Source organism: Ahaetulla prasina, chromosome 4, assembly GCF_028640845.1.
Source record: "Ahaetulla prasina isolate Xishuangbanna chromosome 4, ASM2864084v1, whole genome shotgun sequence".
NCBI classification, from domain to species: Eukaryota; Metazoa; Chordata; class Lepidosauria; order Squamata; family Colubridae; genus Ahaetulla; species Ahaetulla prasina.
The window spans coordinates 61,170,921-61,190,241 of NC_080542.1; positions in this window are offsets into that span (position 1 = coordinate 61,170,921).

Below are 19,321 nucleotides of genomic sequence, written 5' to 3' on the forward strand. Positions count from 1 at the left end.
TTCAACTTACTCTTCTGTGGCCTTTGTTCATCCTGGCGGTCTACTGCGGCCTATTACGGCCTGTTGCGGCCTCTACTTCTTCTTAGGCGTCCCTGTTTCCTCCTTGTCCTTCGGCCCCTCGGGGGAGGCCTGGCTTTTCTGTGAGGCCTCTTGGAGGGTTTTGGAGAGACTTGGAGAGACCTGGTCTCTGGATCGTTCCGGACCCAACATTCCAGGGGTTTGGTGGTAGAGATGGAGTGACCCCTGGCTGGCATGGGTTGGACGAATTTGGAGCCAGTTATCGGAGGACTGCCTGAGGTCGGCGGAGAGTAAGACAAATGGAGCTACCCTGGTCTGTTCCTGGCCTGTTCTTTTTCCTGACACTGTGATATCATCGACAGTTTCCTGGCCTTTTGTGATTCTTATGGCCATTTTTACCCCTTTGTGGGTCATCAGGAACTGAGGGGAGACTTGTCCGGGAGACAGCAATTTACATTGATGATGGAAACGAAACATCAACCCCACCCTTTCTCTCATCTTGAGGACTTGGCTTTGGACTCTCTTACACTATTCCATCCTGGACTTAAGAGCTCATATTCATTGGACCGAATTAAGATCTTGGTCCGGATATTGACCAGGAGATACTATCATGATTGTCCATTGTTTGTATTATTATATGCCCGTCCTTAAATGAGATCTAATTTTATATTACCATTTTAGCCAATTTTGAGATGGAGCCATCGTTTCGCCGATTTTTATTATGCAGTATTCCTCAATTGAACTCTTGCGCCTGCGAGGTGCCCCCACCTCACAGGAATGACCCCCTACATTACCGAGGGCCAGCTTCAATGACGGGTCTTGGGATCCACAGGGATGGCATGCGCGTAGAAAGAACCTGTGGGGATTTTTAGATAGGGAATTTTTAAGGGGAGGGAGGGTAAGGGCGGGTGCTGGGGGTAGCCTGCCGAGGGAGGGGCCAGTCACTGCGCGTGCTCGTGGTGGGGTTTTAATCGATCCGAAGGTTTTGGGGGAGGGTGATGTTCCTGACGATGAAGGTGGTTCCATCTGCTTGGTTAGTGGGAAAGGCAGATATGGCAGAAGTGAGGGGCCATATCAATCTTTGGGGGCGCGTGCTCGCTGTTTAAAAGCGATCAAATGCCCCGACCCCTCAGACTTTTCCCGTTCCCCAGGCGGCCACGATCCTCAGAGCTTGGGCCTCCGGTTGATGCTGTGCAATGCATGGTCCGTGGTCAATAAAGCCCCCCTGCTTTGCGAACTTATGCAGGAGGGATCCGCGGACCTTATGGGCATTACGGAGACCTGGTTGGGCACAGAAGGGGAACTCCCCTTGTCGAAATGTGCCCACCGGGTTTCCGAGCATTCCATCAACCGAGGGCCCAAGGTAGGGGGGGGGTGGCGGTTGTGATTAAGGAAAGTCTGGAACTGAGGGAGACCACTGTGCCTCAGATAGCCGGTTGTGAATCACTCTTTGTGAAATGGGGTCATAGGGTGCAGGTGGGCTTGTTGATCACGTACCTGACTCCTTGCTACGTGACTACAGCCCTGCCCGAGCTGCTGGAGGTGCTTGCCGGGGTGGTGGTGGAGACCCCCAGACTTATAGTCATGGGGAACTTTAACTTACCATCAACCGGCTTGTCATCAATGGCAGCTCAGGAGTTCATGGCCTCCATGACGGCCCTGGACCTGACACAAATAGTTGATGGCCCTACTCACATGGGGGGGAGGCACACTGGATCTGATTTTTATCTCTGGACAGTGGTTAAATGATCTGGATTTATGAGATTTAATTACCGAGTCATTGTCATGGTCAGATCATTTTCTCCTTCGTCTAGACTTTCAGACCGCCGCTCAACACCGCAGGGAGGCGGGACCAACACGCTGGTTCCGTCCCAGGCGCCTGATGGACTCGGAGAGGTTCCTGATGGAGCTTGGGTCATTTCCTGAGGATCTGGCCCACGGCACGGCTGAGGAATTAGTTGCGGCCTGGGAACGGGCCGCGACTGGTGCTTTAGACCGTGTCGTGCCTTTGCGGCCTCTGACCCGGCGCAGATCTCAACCAGCCCCCTGGTTCTCCGAGGGGCTGAGGGAGATGAAATGCCGGAGAAGATGCCTAGAGAGTGCCTGGAGATCCAGCCGTTCCGAGGCTGACCGGACACTAGTTAGGTCCTATAGTAGGACTTACCTAGTGGCACTGAGGGAAGTGAAGCGTTCATACGTTTCCTCCCTCATTGCGTCGGCAGATAACTGCCCTGTTTTGGGTGACCCGCTCCCTCTTTCATCAGGAGGTGCGGGATGACCCCTTACAGGGCCGTGCCGAGGAGTTTAGTGGTTATCTATACAATAAAATAATTCAGCTTCAGGACGAAATGGATCAACAGTGGGTAGATCCGGGTGAGGGGCTGGAGACATGTCTTGTTGAGATTATTTGGGATGGATTTGACCCTGTGACTCCCGAGGACATGGACAGGTTGTTGGGGTGGTTGAATGCCACCACATGTTTATTGGACCTGTGCCCCACCTGGTTGGTGCTGGCCACACAGGAGGTGACACGAGGCTGGCTCCAGGAGATTATAAATGCTTCTCTGATGGAGGGTGTTTTCCCCACCGCCTTGAAAGAGGCGGTGGTGAGGCCCCTCCTCAAGAAGCCCTCCCTGGACCTGGCTGTTTTAGGAAATTATCGTCCTGTCTCCAACTTTTGCTTTGTGGCGAAGGTTGTTGAGAGTGTGGTAGCACATCAATTACCCCAATACCTGGAGGAATCTGTCTATCTAGACCCGTTCCAGTCTGGATTCCGACCGGGTACAGTACGGAGACGGCTTTGGTCGCGTTGGTGGATGATCTCTGGAAGGCCAGGGACAGGGGTTGTTCTTCTGCCCTGGTCCTATTAGACCTCTCAGCGGCTTTTGATACCATCGACCATGGTATTCTGCTGCACCGGTTAGGGAGTTTGGGAGTGGGAGGCACCGTTTATCGGTGGTTCTCCTCCTATCTTTCTGACCAGTCGCAGACGGTGTTGGTAGGAGGGAGAGTTCGACTGCGAGGCCCCTCACATGTGGGGTGCCGCAGGGGTCGATTCTCTCGCCTCTCCTGTTCAACATCTATATGAAGCCGCTGGGTGAGATCATCAATGGCTTTGGGATGAGGTACCAACTGTACGCTGACAACACACAGCTGTACTTTTCCATCCCAAGCCATCCCAACGAAGCCATCAAAGTGCTGTCCCGGTGTTTGGAAGCTGTACGGGTCTGGATGGGGAGAAACAGGCTCAAACTCAATCCCTCCAAGACGGAGTGGCTGTGGATGCCGGCACCCCGGTACAGTCAGCTGCAGCCGCGGCTGACTGTTGGGGGTGAATCATTGGCCCCAGTGGAAAGGGTGCGCAACTTGGGCGTCCTCCTGGATGGACGGTTGTCTTTCGAAGATCATTTGACGACCGTCGCCAGGAGGGCTTTTTACCAGGTTCGCCTGGTTCGCCAGTTGCGCCCCTTCCTCGACCGGGATGCCTTATGCACAGTCACTCATGCTCTGGTTACCTCTCGCTTGAACTACTGTAATGCTCTCTACATGGGGCTCCCCTTGAAGAATACCCGAAGGCTCCAGTTGGTTCAGAATGCAGCTGCGCGGGTGATAGTGGGATCCACACGTTGTTCCAATGTAACACCTCTCCTGCGCAGTCTGCACTGGCTACCTGTGGTCTTTCGGGTGCACTTCAAGGTGTTGGTGACCACCTTTAAAGCGCTCCATGGCTTAGGGCCAGGGTACTTACGGGACCGCCTGCTGTTACCGAATGCCTCCCACTGACCTGTACGCTCACCCAGAGAGGGACTCCTTAGGGTGCCGTCCGCTAAGCAATGTTGGCTGGCGGCCCCCAGGGGTAGGGTCTTCTCTGTGGGGGCTCCCACCCTTTGGAACAAACTTCCCCCTGGACTTCGGCAATTGCCGGACCTTCGGACTTTCCAACGAGAGCTGAAGACCTATTTGTTTGTTCGCGCAGGACTGGCATAGGATTTTAATAGAATTTTAATTGGTTTTAATGTTTTAACATTTAAAATTTGGGGTTTTATTCTAAATGTTTTAATTCGGCCAGTTGTATAATAAGTTTTTTAAATTATGGTTTTATGTGTATATTGCTGTTGTTTTTATTATGGCTGTAAACCGCCCTGAGTCCTTCGGGAGAAGGGCGGTATAAAAATTTAATAAATAAAATAAATAAAATAAATAAATAAAATAAACTGCATTGGCTTTTTAGCAACTGCATTGGGAAGCCTTTCTGGTTCCTACTTATGCAATGATCCATCCTGACACCTAGCTCCCTCTCAAAGGTGCTATTGTGTTGAGTAGGTACTGCCTATTCTGTATCTCCCATCTGGTTTTTTTCTGCCTAGGCGTAAGACTTACTTTTCTCACCACTGAACTACATCTTGTTGGACAAGGTCCAATGCTCAAGTCTGTCAAGATTTTTATGAACTTTGGGAGTCCTCTGGTAGGTGTACTAAGCTGGGGTTTACAGCTTTTTTTTCTGCCTACCTATTTGACAGTAGCACCTTTGAGAGGGATCTAAGCCAATTCTTTAGGAACACCAGTAGTGGGTTTCAATTTCAGCTGCTACTGGTTCACTTGCGGGTGTGCATGCACTTGCACGCTGTGTGACATTCTGTGCATGCACAGAAGCTTCTGCACATACACAGAGATGTCTGGGTGGTTAGACAGAGCCACCCGCCACTGCCATTACCAGTTCGCCTGATCCAGGGAGAACTGGTAGCAACCCACCACTGGGCAGCATGCTTCCTGGATTTTGAATGGAAGCAAGTAAGAACAATCCATGATGACCCTCAGATGACTGTGACCTTTTAAAAAGAGGATCCAGTGAATCCCAGTTTTCAGAGAGAGCAGCTGAAGGGTCAAATTTTCATCTTTTCCTTTCACTGTTTGTCTTCTTTTTAGGCACACCTTACTTTTAACATCACATTTTGAAGTTTTCTTTCATTTTGATTTACATTTTTAATGTAAGGTCCAATCTGGATCAATCACCAGAGATTTACTCTTGTGAGTTTTCGGACTCATGCTGGAGCCCATCATCAGGAAAACTGAATGCATGTCTTTGTTCATTGCAATGTGAGGCTACCAATGAATTTGGGCCTCCTCATCTGACTGCTTGCTTGTGTTCTTGCAATCTGGTGGTTAACATTTTGAAATGTATGTCTAGAAAGATGAAATTCAGTATGGTATGAAAGTCTTTCAGTGCATGTCTTTTGATGAGGACAAATGTGTTGTCCACATAGCAGCAGAAAAATTTAGGTGCATAGTTTTGAAATGCACAGTGTTCTAGTTTATGCAGAACAGTTTCTGCAATGATTCCTGATATTGTGGATCCCATGGGTGTCCCTTTTATTTGTTCATACATATCCGTTTTGAACATGAAAGAGATATGTTGGCAATGTTAGAGTAACTTTATGATTTGTGTCCTGGTTAGCTGGTTCTGATCTATTTTGTATTCTTCTAGTTTTTTATCTATTACTTCATATTCAAGATGGGGAGGGAGGGATATAAATAGGGACACTATGTCAAAGAAGACTGTGATTTCATCGGGGCCATATTTAAGCCTTGCAGTTTTGTCAAAAATTGTGTGAATGATGTTGTTCAAGGATGGGTGAGGCAGCTTAAGTGTTGTGCTAGCCATTTAGTCAGGTTGTAAGTAGAGGTATCTCATAGCATTACTATAGAGAGACTCCTTATTTTGTGTATCTTGGGGAGTCCATAAAATCTCACTGTGGCAGCATTTGTTGCTCTCATTTTCCAACATTCTTTTTCCCTTAAACACTTGTTTTGTTTGAGTTGGGTGAGATAAGCATTCAATTGTGTGACGAGCGTTCTCATCTCTAATGTCTTTACTGGCCTTTATACTGGGGAATCATTGAATAGGGAGAATGCCTTCATTTCATATTCTGTGCAGTTCATCATCTCCATTGGGAAGCTTTTATCTGCCAGTAAAATAATAACAATCTCTTGATCTTGTTTCAGGTCTTCCAAGATGTGATGCTCTGCTGGGCTGAGCGTGATGTTTGTACATTTTTAATGTTTAATTATCTGATTGAATGCTGCTTTATTTTATACCCCTGGCTGGAATGTTGATGTGAACTTCTGACTTCTTCTTACTGTTTAGAATTATGAAACAATTTCATTTTTGTCACATGGAGTCATGTCATGAAGACTTTCCCCTGAGTCATTGAAAATGATCTGATTTGATTTACATTTACATTGAATTTTTACTGCAAGAATTTTTGTTTTATTAGTGTTTAAAAGAGCTTTGTTGTTCTATTTTATCTTAGCATATATCCCTGGTGTTTTTTTTAAAGGGGAACTTTCCCTTTTTTTTAATTCTCTATTGTGGGAAATCTTAATTTTCTCTGTTATGGAATACTTACTTCTTCTGTAGGTAGAGGAATTACCTATAGTTTGTTGTGAAAGCTTGGGCATAAGAGAGGTTTGGAAAATTAAAGCAACAATTAAACTAAGGACTTTGAACATTATATCACAATGCCCACAGAAAGAGATTCAAAATCTAGATCAACTTCATGTCAAAGCCTTTGGAAAAAAATGTTTTTCCATTTACTAGCTCTAGATGAAAATTTAGATTAAAAAAATCTGATGAATTAACAACAGTTTTAAACCAACCTAAGAATAGCATCCAGATAATCCATTATCCTCCACCTAGAAGCAAACAATCTACTCTCTAATAAACAATTTGGTTTCAGAAAAAAATTATCATGTAACTTACAACTTCTTCACTGCAAAAACATATGGACTACAAATCTTGATCAAGGCAAAACAATAGATGCAATTTACATAGACTTCTGTAAAGCTTTGACTCAGTGGTACATGACAAATTTCTCCTAAAACTAAAATCCTACGGCATCTCCGGACCCCTCCACAATTGGATATCAGCGTTCCTGTCAAACAGACAACAAGTGGTCAAAATAGGCAGTGCCCTATCAAATCCTGTTCCTGTCAATGGTGGCGTTCCCCAAGGCAGTGTTCTTGGACCAACACTCTTCATATTATACTTACATTATAATGATCTCTGTGACCATATTAAAAGTAATTGTGTTCTTTTCGCTGACGATGTCAAACTATTTAACACTACCAACAATACAGCTACCCTTCAAAAAGACCTTGACTTTGTGTCAGAATGGTCAAAAACTTGGCAACTCCAAATCTCAACCAGCAAATGCTCTGTCTTACACATTGGAAAAAAGAATCTAAACACTAAATACAAACTCGATGGACATTACCTTACAGATGACCCCCAACCTATTAAAGACCTTAGAGTTTTCATATCCAATGATCTAAGTGCCAAAGCCCACTGCAACTACATCGCAAAAAGGGCTTTAAGAGTTATAAACCTAATTATACGTAGCTTCTTCTCCAGAAACACTACACTACTAACCAGAGTTTATAAAACATTTGCTAGACCAATTCTAGAATACAGCTCGCCTGTCTGGAACCCATACCACATTTCAGACATCAATACAATTGAACGTGTCCAGAAATATTTTACAAAAAGAGTTCTCCACTCCTCTGAATACAACAAAATATCTTATGCTACCAGACTTGAAATCTTGCGTTTAGAAAACTTAGAACTCCGCCGCCTTCGACAGAACCTGTGTTTAACTCATAGAATCATCTATTGCAATGTCCTTCCTGTTAAAGACTACTTCAGCTTCAATCATAACAATACAAGAGCAAACAATAGATTTAAACTTAATGTTAACCACTTCAATCTTGATTGCAGAAAATATGACTTCTGTAACAGAGTTGTTAATTCTTGGAGCACACTACCTGACTCTGTGGTCTCTTCACATTTCTGACATCAATACAATTGACCGTGTCCAGAAATATTTTACAAGAAGAGTTCTCCATTCCTCTGAAAACAACAAAATACCTTATCCCACCAGACTTGAAATCCTAGGCTTAGAAAACTTGGAACTCCGTCGCCTTCGACAAGACCTAAGCTTAACTCATAGAATCATCTATTGTAATGTCCTTCCTGTTAAAGACTACTTCAGCTTTAATTGCAATAATACAAAAGCAACCAATAGATTTAAACTTAATGTTAACTGCTTTAATTTAGATTGCAGAAAATATGACTTCTGTAACAGAATCATCAGTGCTTGGAACACTTTACCTGTCTCTGTGGTCTCTCCCCATAATCCCAAAAGCTTTAACCAAAAACTTTCTACTATTGACCTCACCCCATTCCTAAGAGGACCATAAGGGGCGTGCATAAGAGCACAAACATGCCTACCGTTCCTGTCCTATTGTTTTTCTTTTTCTTCTTCTTATATATATATAAGCTTATACCTCCTAATATTTACTCATATATATGTTTATATACTATATAATCTTTTTGTATGATACATATATATATTGCTGTTACAAAATAAATAAATAAATAAATAAATAAATTATATCCAATTAATATAGTTATTACATACTTATGCTTATATACATGCTTATATATTATATAGTTATTTTCATGCTTATGCTTATATATACTGTTGTGACAAAACAAATAAAATAAATACAAGTAACAGCAATTAAACCAGACTTGCAATAGGGTGAATTAAAATCTAATTTGTTGTTGGCAGCTTCTAAGGAGAAGGAGCTCTGCTTGAGAGTTGGAGGCTCACTAAAAGCATGAATTCAAAAGATTTAGATATGGCAGAATGGATGGGTGATGAATTTGACTTTCTTAAGAAAACTGATGGAGTGTTTGGAACAGATTTACTATATCCAACTGTCAAGATGTCTCAAGGGTGCTTTTTTTCTTCACAAGGCAACTGGACTATTTCCCCCACCCCACCCACTTAAGGAGGAGGAGGAGGAGGAAGAAGGAGGAGGAGGAAGAGCAGGAGGAGGAGGAGGAGGAGGAGGAGGAGAAGGAGAAGAAGAAGAAGAAGAAGAAGAAAAAGAAGAAGAAGAAGAAGAAGAAGAAGAAGAAGAAGAAGAAGAAGAAGAAGAAGAAGAAGAAGAAGAAGAAGAAGAAGAAAACATTTAGCTTTTCATCCAAAAAGCTTAATCAGTTCTGATGGCAGGAGTGGGTGAAAGAATAGGTACTGACAATTGAGACTGGATGTTAGGCTTGGGCAGGGGGAGGGAAGGATGGAAGGGGATGGTATTTCTTTGCAATCTTCTGGTCATTAACACTCTCTGAGAGCTGTTGAGGTTACTTGGGGATTTATATGTGTCTTCAGGGAAAGCTGAATCAGGGTGCTGAATCACAATCAATTGGTTGTGGAATCTTCTTGGAACTGCTGCAACTGTAATTCTACATATATTTAAGCAATTCTAAAACACAGTCTGTAGCCATGTAATTTGTAAATCGACCTACTGGAATTCAGTTATGATGAAAACAATATAGTATTGTTATCTGTATCCATATTTTTATCTAATGGACCACACCTGCACTGGTTTTATCCCACCCTCCATTAAACATTGTCATTTAATGGGACCAGGGATATGTGCCTGTGGTGGGATTCAAGTAATTTAACAACCGGTTCTCTGCACTAATTATTTCTTCCAACAACCAGTTTGCCAAACTGCTCAGAAAGTTAACAACCGGTACTCCCGAAATGGTGCGAACTGACTGAATCCCACCACTGATATGTGCCTTCTCTTTTGTTGCCCCCATCCTCTAAAACAGTGTCCTTTCAGAGATACAAATGGTGCTCACTCTCCTGTGGTTCTGGGAAACCCTTAAAACCTGCTCTCTTCCCAGGTCAAGAGTTAATGGTTTTTTATTGAGGTGTTTGTGGAACCCTTGTACCCATCTGTATTGTTTTGGTTGTTTCAGTCTAGGCTGCCCATGTGTGGTTAATTGTTTTTATTGTTTCTAGATCTTGTAAGCTGCTGAGAGTTTAACAGTGTAGGCAATTATAAGAAATTTAATTATATTACAGGTAGTCTTTGATTTATGACCACAACACAGCCTAAAATTTTCAGTGCTAAGCAGGACAGTTATTAAGTGAGTTTTGTCCCATTTTAATGACCTTTCTTCCCACAGTTACTAAATGAATCACTGCAGATGTTAAATTAGTATTGCAGTTGTTAAGTGAATCTGACTTCCTCATTGATTTTGCTTGTCAACAGGTCACAAAAGATGATCTCATGACCTTGGGACACTGCAACCGTCATAAATACAGGCCATTTGCCAAGTGTCTGAATTTTGATCACATGACCATCGGGATGCTGCATGTGAAAAATGGTCATAAATCCTTGTAACTTTGAATGGTCACTAAACATATGGTTGTAAATCAATGATTATATTATCTGCATTTATATCCCTATAGATCTATCGACATCTAATCTACATCTACGAATCTTTCCTAAATCCTTTTCTTAGCTGTCTTCAGCTCCTTTCCCTATTATTATGGTCTGAAATTGCAAACATTAAAACCCTCTTATAAAAGATTGAATTTTACAGTTAAGGTACCTTTTTATGAAAGCAGCAGAAGAAGAAAATACCACTTAAAAGAAACCAAATGTCAAGAGTGATTCACTCTTTCACCTAGTTACTTCTTTTCGCTCATCTTGACAATAATTGGGGGGGGGGGTTGGAATGTCCTGGTGGGAATGGAATACCAAGACTCCATCTGCAGATTGTGAGAGCCACCCACAAGGTCATGCCATGCAGGTGTTTGAATGATCGGAGCCATTCTCATAACAAAAAAAGTGGATTTAATTGGACAACACAGTGAACTGATGAAGATGGCCAAGGGGGAAAAAACAAGTTTAAGTCTGTGGGCTTTCACAAAGCTGGCTTAGCTTCTTCTTTGCCAATGTAGTGTATTCAATAAACTCTTACTTTTGGGAAGTACAATGTCCCAGGAGTTCTCTTTTTGGATTCGCTAGCTGGACAGCTGACATTAAATCAGCTCTTTCATCTACTGCAGCCTAGGAGAGCTCTGATAACAAAAGCTGACAAGAGAGATGGATTGTGGGGTGAAGATAGAAGAAGCCCACCTCCTGGAGACACTGACAGCAGCCCAAGTGGGGTCTGAGGGAGCAGTTGATTGGTGTGCACCCTAAGAAGGGGGCTGAGAAGCTGAAGCAGTCACATACACATGAAGGATGAAATTGCAAACATTAAAACCCTCTTATAAAAGGAAAAGAAAGATGGGTCCCTGAGATGTGCCTGGATTATAGGAGGATAAATTCTATTTCCATGGAGGAAATGCACCCCACTCCCCCTGATGAAAGACATGTTGGGTTACTTGTCAAAGGAGAAAAATTTACTAAACTGTATTTGAGGGAAGCATACTACCAAGTGAGGATTAGTACAGATTAGGCAAAACTTGGCTCAAAAATAGTAACTGTGAGAAGGACCCAGTGGTGAAATGTAAAATTTGTTACTATCAGTTCTGTGGGTGTGGCTTGGTGGTGGGGGTAATGTGACTGGGTGGGTGTGGCCAACTTTTTTTTTTACTTTTAAAAGCATTTTTTTTACAAACTTTTCGGCCGAAAGAGGTTGTAAAAAATGCTTTTAAAAGCCTCTGATGATCAGGCAACTCAGCTGGGATTGCCAGAGGAGCCTTTTAAAAGCATTTTTTCTACAACCTCTTTAGACCAAGAGGTTGTAAAAAAATGCTTTTAAAGGGTTCTGATGTTCCCAGCTGAGATGCCTGATCTTCAGAACCCTTTAAAAACATTTTTTCTACAACCTCTTTCGGCCGAAGGGTTTGTAAAAAAAAAATGCTTTTAAAGGGTTTTGACCATCCCAGCTGAGCTGAGCGATCATCAGAGGCTTTTTTTTTACTTTTAAAAGCATTTTTTCGGCCATAGAAAAAATGTTTTTAAAAGTAAAAAAAAACAACTCTGATGATCGCGCAGCTCAGCTGCTCATGGGCAGGGGGACAGGGATTTTTGCTACTGGTTCTTTGAACCACCTGCTGCCATAGCTACCGGATCCGGCGATCTGGTCTGAATCAGGAGCATTTCACCCGTAGAAGGACCTCAGAGTCATAGTGGACAATCACTTAAATATGAGCCAGCAGCCACAAAAGCTAATATAATCCTTGTATTAACAGAAGCATAGAATCAATATCATGTGAAGTATTAGTACTGCTTTATAAAGCTTTACTAAGGCCACACCTGGAATACTGCATCCAGTTTTGGATACACATTAACAAAAGATGTTGAGACTTTGGAAAAAGTGCAAAGAAGATCAACTAAGATAATTAAAGGCCCGGAGACAAAAATATATGAACAATTGTTGCAGGATTTGGGTTTGGCTAATCTAGAAAAAAGAGGAACTAGAGGGGACATAATAGCAATATTCCAGTATTTGAGAGGCTGCCACAAAGAGGAGGGGGTCAATTTATTTTCCAAAGCACCAGAGGGCAGGACAGAAACAATGGATGGAAGCTAACGAAGGAGAGAAGCAATCCAGAATTAAGGAGAAACTTCCTAACAGTGAGAAAAATTAACCAGTGGAACACCTTGCCATCAGAAGTTATGGGTGTTTCATCACTATAGGTTTTTAAGAAGAGCGTGAACAGTCACTTGCCTGAAATGGTATAAGGTTTTCTGTTTGAGCAGGGAGTTGGATACGAAGACCTTGAAGGTTACTTCCAGTTCTATTCTGTTTGTTTGTTTGTTTGTTTATTTGTTTGTTCGATTGATTGGATGTGGTTTGTCAGTCAGATATGAATCCAACTGGTGGTGATGCTATCTAACCCACATTTTTCTACTTTATCAGGAAGTAGGCTGTGGTCTACTGTGTCAAATGCCTTACTTAAATCCATGTGTATTATGTCCAGAGCATTTCATTAGTCCATCAATTTAGTCATTAAGGCCAACTGATATTCGAGTTATAGAACTTAAGACACTCTCCCATTGTCTAGGCATATAGAAACTTCTAGTTCTTTATTCCATCATCTTTACCATCTGCATAGCAAATTGATTTATTGCTAAGCGATATCTATAAAAACTTAATACTTGGGGGGATTAGTTTTCAAAGATGCAACCTGTTGCTCTAGGATATCTCAGAAGCTGAAAATAATGCTGTCCAAGCAATGTTGTTAACAGATATTGTAACTATAAATATTGCCACTCATTTGCATCTGATAGATATTATTTGTTTATTGGCACTGAATATGTTAAAAATTCATCCACATTATCTATTCATCAATTAATCCAAAGCCAATATCATCACTTTTTTTTTGCAATTTTGCATTTATTATTTATTTCTTTGTTAAATTTATTTGTCACCATTTGTCAAGGTGCCATCTTTTCTTTACTTCACTAGCATCCTCCTAAATCCTCTTAAAATGCAAAGGTTGGGAAAGGCAATTGGGAAAGTAAGAATTGAGCAAGGGAATGTGTCCAGAACAGGAGGCAAAATATCCTTTTAGAGTACGCCGTTAACTTCCTTAGAGGTGCCTTCAAGAACCTCCAAATTCAACTAGTGACAGAACAAGCACACAATAGCATTGCTGCCTTCACCAGTGCAGCTGCTGCTGTACCTGCTTTGCCTCCACCAGAACAGCATTTCAACTGGCACCAGCACCACAGCCAGGACAATCAGCACAAGCACCACTACCTCAACCATCACTGCCATGGAGAAAGGAATGCAGGTCCCCAGCACTGGGTGCGAAGTTCAACAGCAATCCTAAACAACTGGCATTCTTCCTGACCCAAGAAACTTGAACTGCATTCTTAATGCCTTATAAAGAACACTACAATGCAATGATATACATCCAATCTTCTTTTGACTTAACAGGCTTCTTAAAAAAGCCTCACCATTAAATTCACTTGGAAATCTTAGCTCTACCAGATTGTTTTGTCACTGCCATACCCACTGAAGCTCTTCTGCACTCCCAAAGGTTTTTGACTGTACCCTCCATCTATTGAAAAGTTGCCCATGAATAGAAAGGAAAGTGGATTAGAACACATGCTACAAAGTCATTTTTGAAGGGGAAAATTCCCTTTGCACATTGGAAGGAATTCTTTTTCCCATCTGAGTTGCATAGCCAAACAGGAAGAAAGAAAACAACCTCATTATAGAGCAACACCTGGCAGGTCGATGATTATACATCAAATTAAAAAGGAATTAATCCAGTTTTAGTTATTTCAAATCAAGCAAGCAATATACGGATAGGAAAAAGAATAATTTAGCATACTGAATAACAATATCTTTCACACATACGCTTTTATGCTGCAATTTTTAAGCAAGTGCTTAAAAAGAAAGGTTGAGGCACTTGTGTATGCTTTCTTGCTTACCTGTAAATCTGTTTCTGCAGCAGTGTGCATTATGAAAACTTGTGGAAGTCTCATAATGCACATGGTTGCAACATTTGTATATAACCGATTAATTTATTTTTATTTATTTATTTATTTTGTCACACAGTATATATAAGCATAAGCATGAAATAACTATACAATATATAAGCATATATATAAGCATAAGTATGTAATAACTATATTAATTGGATATAATGAAAGGAAACAATAGGACAGGAACGGTAGGCATGCTTGTGCTCTTATGCATGCCCCTTACAGACCTCTTAGGATTACAAAATAAACTTAGATTAAGTTTATTTTGTTTGGGTTTCTAGGGCAATCAATGGTCAAGGAATGTATGCCCCATCCAAGATGTTAGTTAGTTGCATTTTCAGCTGCTTATTCTGAAAGAAAAGTGCAGCTTGTACCAGAATTGCTATCTCCTGTTGCAGTGTAGTTTGCTCTAAGGGGATTGAAAACGTGCACCATTCCAAGTATATGAAATAATGATTAATTAATTAAAAGCATTCTTACCATTTCAGAAGAAAACCAATATTTTCTCAGGTGAATTCACAGGGTGCACGTACTACCTGCCTGTGCTGCTTGCCCTTGAACTGCAAAGACTAGAATCTGCCCTAATCTGACCTTAATTGCATAAATTTACTTGGGACATTGATTGTTTCATTCATTTGGATCTGTGACCATAATAAAGTTATTGTTATTTTGTGATTGCAGAACAGGTACATAGCACATATAGGAATTGAACAGAAACTCTCGAAATCACTGTATGAAAGAACACCCCCCCCCAAAAAAAAATTAAAGAAATTTAAATAAAAAGAGTCCAGAGAAGAGCAATAATAGCAATAGCAATTAGACTTATATATAACTTAACAATGCTTTACAGCACTCTCTAAGCAGTTTACAAAGTCAGCATATTGTCCCCAATGATCTGGATCATCATTTTAATGACCTTGGAAGGCTGAAAGGCTGAATCAACCTTGAGCTGGTCAGGATCAAAGGAATGTGAGCAGAATTAGCCTGCAATACTGCATTCTAAACATTGTGCTACATGGCTCTTTGATAAGGGATCTGGAATCTAAATTGAACAATGAAAAGCTAAGGGAATTGATACATTTAGCCTAAGGAAGAAAAGGTGTAGGGATGATATGGTATGTTAAAAGTTTCTTTCAACATGTAAAAAACAAGAAAAAGGAACTGGCAGATGTGATCTGAGAACCACTGAACCATATTTTTCAAAGACCCTGGAGTACTGGAGACTACAGGAAACTACAGACCAATTGGTCTAACATCAATACCTGGGAAGATCTTGGAAAAGATAATCAAGCAACAGATCTGAGAACAGCTACAAGCAAGCAAAGTTATAACCAGAAGCCAATATGGATTTGATCTAAACAGATCATGCCAAACAAAAGAATGAATTATTTCATTCTCTGACAGTGACTAAATTGGTGGATCAGTGAAATGCTGTGGATATGGTTTTCTTGGATTTCAGTAAGGCATTTGACAAAAGAGACAAGCTATTTCTTGGTAAGTTAGAAAAATATAGGTTAGACAGCATCACCACCAGATAGAATAGAATAGTATAGAGTTTTTATTGGCCAAGTGTGATTGGACACACAAGGAATTTGTCTTGGTGCAGATGGATTCATAACCGGCTGACAAACCACACTTAACATGTAATATTTAATGCAACTACATCTACATGGAGGGAAGTAAGGAGTGGGGAACCCCAAGTTCTGTTTTAGGGACAGCACTTTACAATATCTTCATAAATTACACTATTGCTAACATAGTGTAAGCCGCCCTGAATCTTCGGAGAAGGGCGGGATATAAATGTAAAAAAAAAAAAGATTTAAATGAGGAAATAGAAGGCAAACTCATCAAATTTGCTGGCAGAAAAAGCTAACACTGCAGAAAATAGGCTCAAAATCCAAAAGGATCTTGGCAGACTTGAACACTGAGCCATTTCTAACAAAATAAAATTCAGTGGTGAGAAAAGTAAGGTTTTATGCTTAGGCAAGAAAAACCAAATGTACAAGTACAGATTAAGTGAAATCTGGCTCAGTAACAGAAACTGTGAGAGAGATTTTGGAATCCTAGTGAACAATCACTTAAATATGATCCAGCAGTGTACAGCAACAGCCCAAAAGCCAATACATTAACAGAGGGATTGGGGCAAGGTCACATTAACTATTAGTACCACTTTATAAAGCCTTAATAAGACAGAATTAGAATACTGCATCCAAGTTTAGTCAGCATATTATTAAAAATGATGGAAAGAGTGCAGAGGAGAATAAGTAAGATGATTAAAAGGCTAGAGACTAAAACATATGAAGAACAGTTGCAAAAATTGGGTATGGCCAGTTTAGAGAAAAGAAGGACTAGGGGTGGCATGATAGCATAGTATTCCAGTATTTGAGGGGTTGCCACAAAGAAAAGGGGACCAATCTGTTTTCCAAAGCATCAGAAGGCAAAACAATGGATGGAAACTAATCAAGGAGAGAAGCAAACTGGAACTAAGGAGAATCTTCCTAACAGTGAGAACAATTAACCAGTGGCTTGCCTTCAGAAGTCGTGGGTGCTCCATTATTTTAAGAAAAGTCTGGACAGCCTCTTGCCTGGAATGGTATAAGGTTTCCTGCTTGAGGAGTTTGGACTAGAAGACCTCTACAATCCCTTCCAACTATGTTATTTGGTTATTATTCTGACTAGTACCTGCAAGATTTCAGAGGTACTTTGCTATAGCTATTGCTTTCTTCCTAGAGTGGAGATTGACTGGCCAACAGTTATCCAACTGGTTTTGGGTCTAAAATGAGATTAGAACCCACAGCCTCCCTTTTAAACTATTGTCTAACCATTACACCAAACTGACTCTCTAAGCACTCATTACTTTAACATAATCAATGTTAAAAACACAATATTACTCTTGATTAGTTAGTATTAAACTTATTATACCACTGCAAGAAGTTGTTATCACACCCCAGCATGTTCTTTTGGGGGAAAATGCATACATATGTGCATGCATTGTAGTATGAAGTTCTGAGATAGACTAAACAAGTCAAAGGAGAAAATATGTAATACCCACTAAACCACACATAGATATGGATTAGGCTATACCTTAAATCACAGGTGTCAAACTTTCATTGCCACGTTGCCATCGTGTGACATATCACGATATTTTTCCCCTTTGTGGAGCTGGGTTGGGCATGGCCTGTGCATGATGTATCCGGCCCTGGGCCACTACTTTGATACCCATGCCCACAATCTTGATAATAAACAAATAAATGAAGTCAGTTAATCTGCATCAACAACTTTCACATATCTGTCCATATATTTCTGACCTTACAAATCATCTCTTCTCCCTCAGAGTAATTTATGCTCTATTGCCTTTGTTTTTAAAACTGCTCATATCTCTACTTTTTAAAAAAATCTCATCAACTACATTCAAGTACCTTGCACTTCCACTCCCTCTAGACACAGTCGCTCTTCCTTTGAATATTTGGTCTGTGACTTGATGCATGGTCATTTTCTCTATATGACCAAACTACAAGACATCCTTCTTTCTCATCTTTTTCTTATCTTTTTATACTACTCACATTCATTCATTAACCATTCCTTTCTACATCATTTTCTGTTTCACAATGCACATATTTTCTTAGTGCATTAAACTTATTTTCATTTTCCTTCTCTCATACTGATTTCTCACTTCCATATTATTGGGGATGAGCCCCCTCTTATACATAGCATTTTTTTTTTACAAAGATCCATTCTTTATAACATACCACATATATATTACCCACTTACCTTCTAGCAGCATTTACATTCTTGTCTTTTTCATGCTTAATACAAGCGTTTGATTTTTTTTTCTTCCTTCCTTCCTTCCTTCTTTCCCCTTTCTCTTTTTCTTGCTTTTCTTGCTTTATATTTTTATATATTTCTGTATTAAATGTTGTATTATATTAAATATATATCCTATTATAAACATTGAAATATTTGTATGTTCCAAATATTGTAACATCAAAGCATTGCATAATAAAAGTATTAACCCAACCCAGAATTCCTAACCAATTGTGCTAACAATCCAAAAGTTCTACAAAATTGCTTTATTTTAATAACTTTCCTGATTACTCACAGGAAGAACACTATTTGAATTTCCAAGGGAAGGGCATGCAGCAGTATGTGTGACACAGATTTCTTCCTTTCACAGAAGGAAGAAACCTTGAGCACCTATATCCAAAAACAGGCTAATTTTTCTTGAAGGAAATGTTCTTAAATATATCTGGGAGTTAAGCTGTGAAAAGCCTCAGAAATACTAGTATTATCAGGCTGTAGCTTTCACCTAACAACATATGGGCTCCTGTAGTCTACACAAATTACAATCTTCAAAGGTAGCCTCCCTTTGGACTCGGTCTTCCAAACAATAAATATGTAAATAATTGTTGTTATGTCCTTCCACTCCAAAAAAGACTGGTCACCAGCAGAAACTGAACAAAGTCTTTCCTAACTAAGTCTCCACTATCCATCAATACTCCTGACTCCAGGAAAAACTCCTAAATTGTATATCTGCTCTTTCAGGAAAATGCAAACTCATCCAGAATCAAAACCAAGAGAGACAGAGGCTTATTACTGTTGAACAAAGAGCATCTTTGTTTTGTTTGGATTTTTTGTTTTTTCCCATTCAAAGTTTCTGTGCGTATATTTGACTTGTGGTAGACATTTATATCAAGATATTATTAGTATATGCAGATACTGCGCTTTGAATCAATGAATATGGTCTCCCAGAAGATTCATATAGATATAGAAATGCAGAAGAAAAGGAGAGGGGAGGGCTGTGACATGGAAGCAATCTCTGGATTGATTTTTCCTTTCCTTTTTTCTCCTCCTGCACCCCAAGGAACCAATTCAGGAAGGAGCGGATCCACTGCCTTATACCACTCTCCATTGCCAAACCCTCCACTGACTGAAAAGGATCCGAATATTTTATTTCATCTATGGCACCAAGTAATTGTAGCCTCACTTT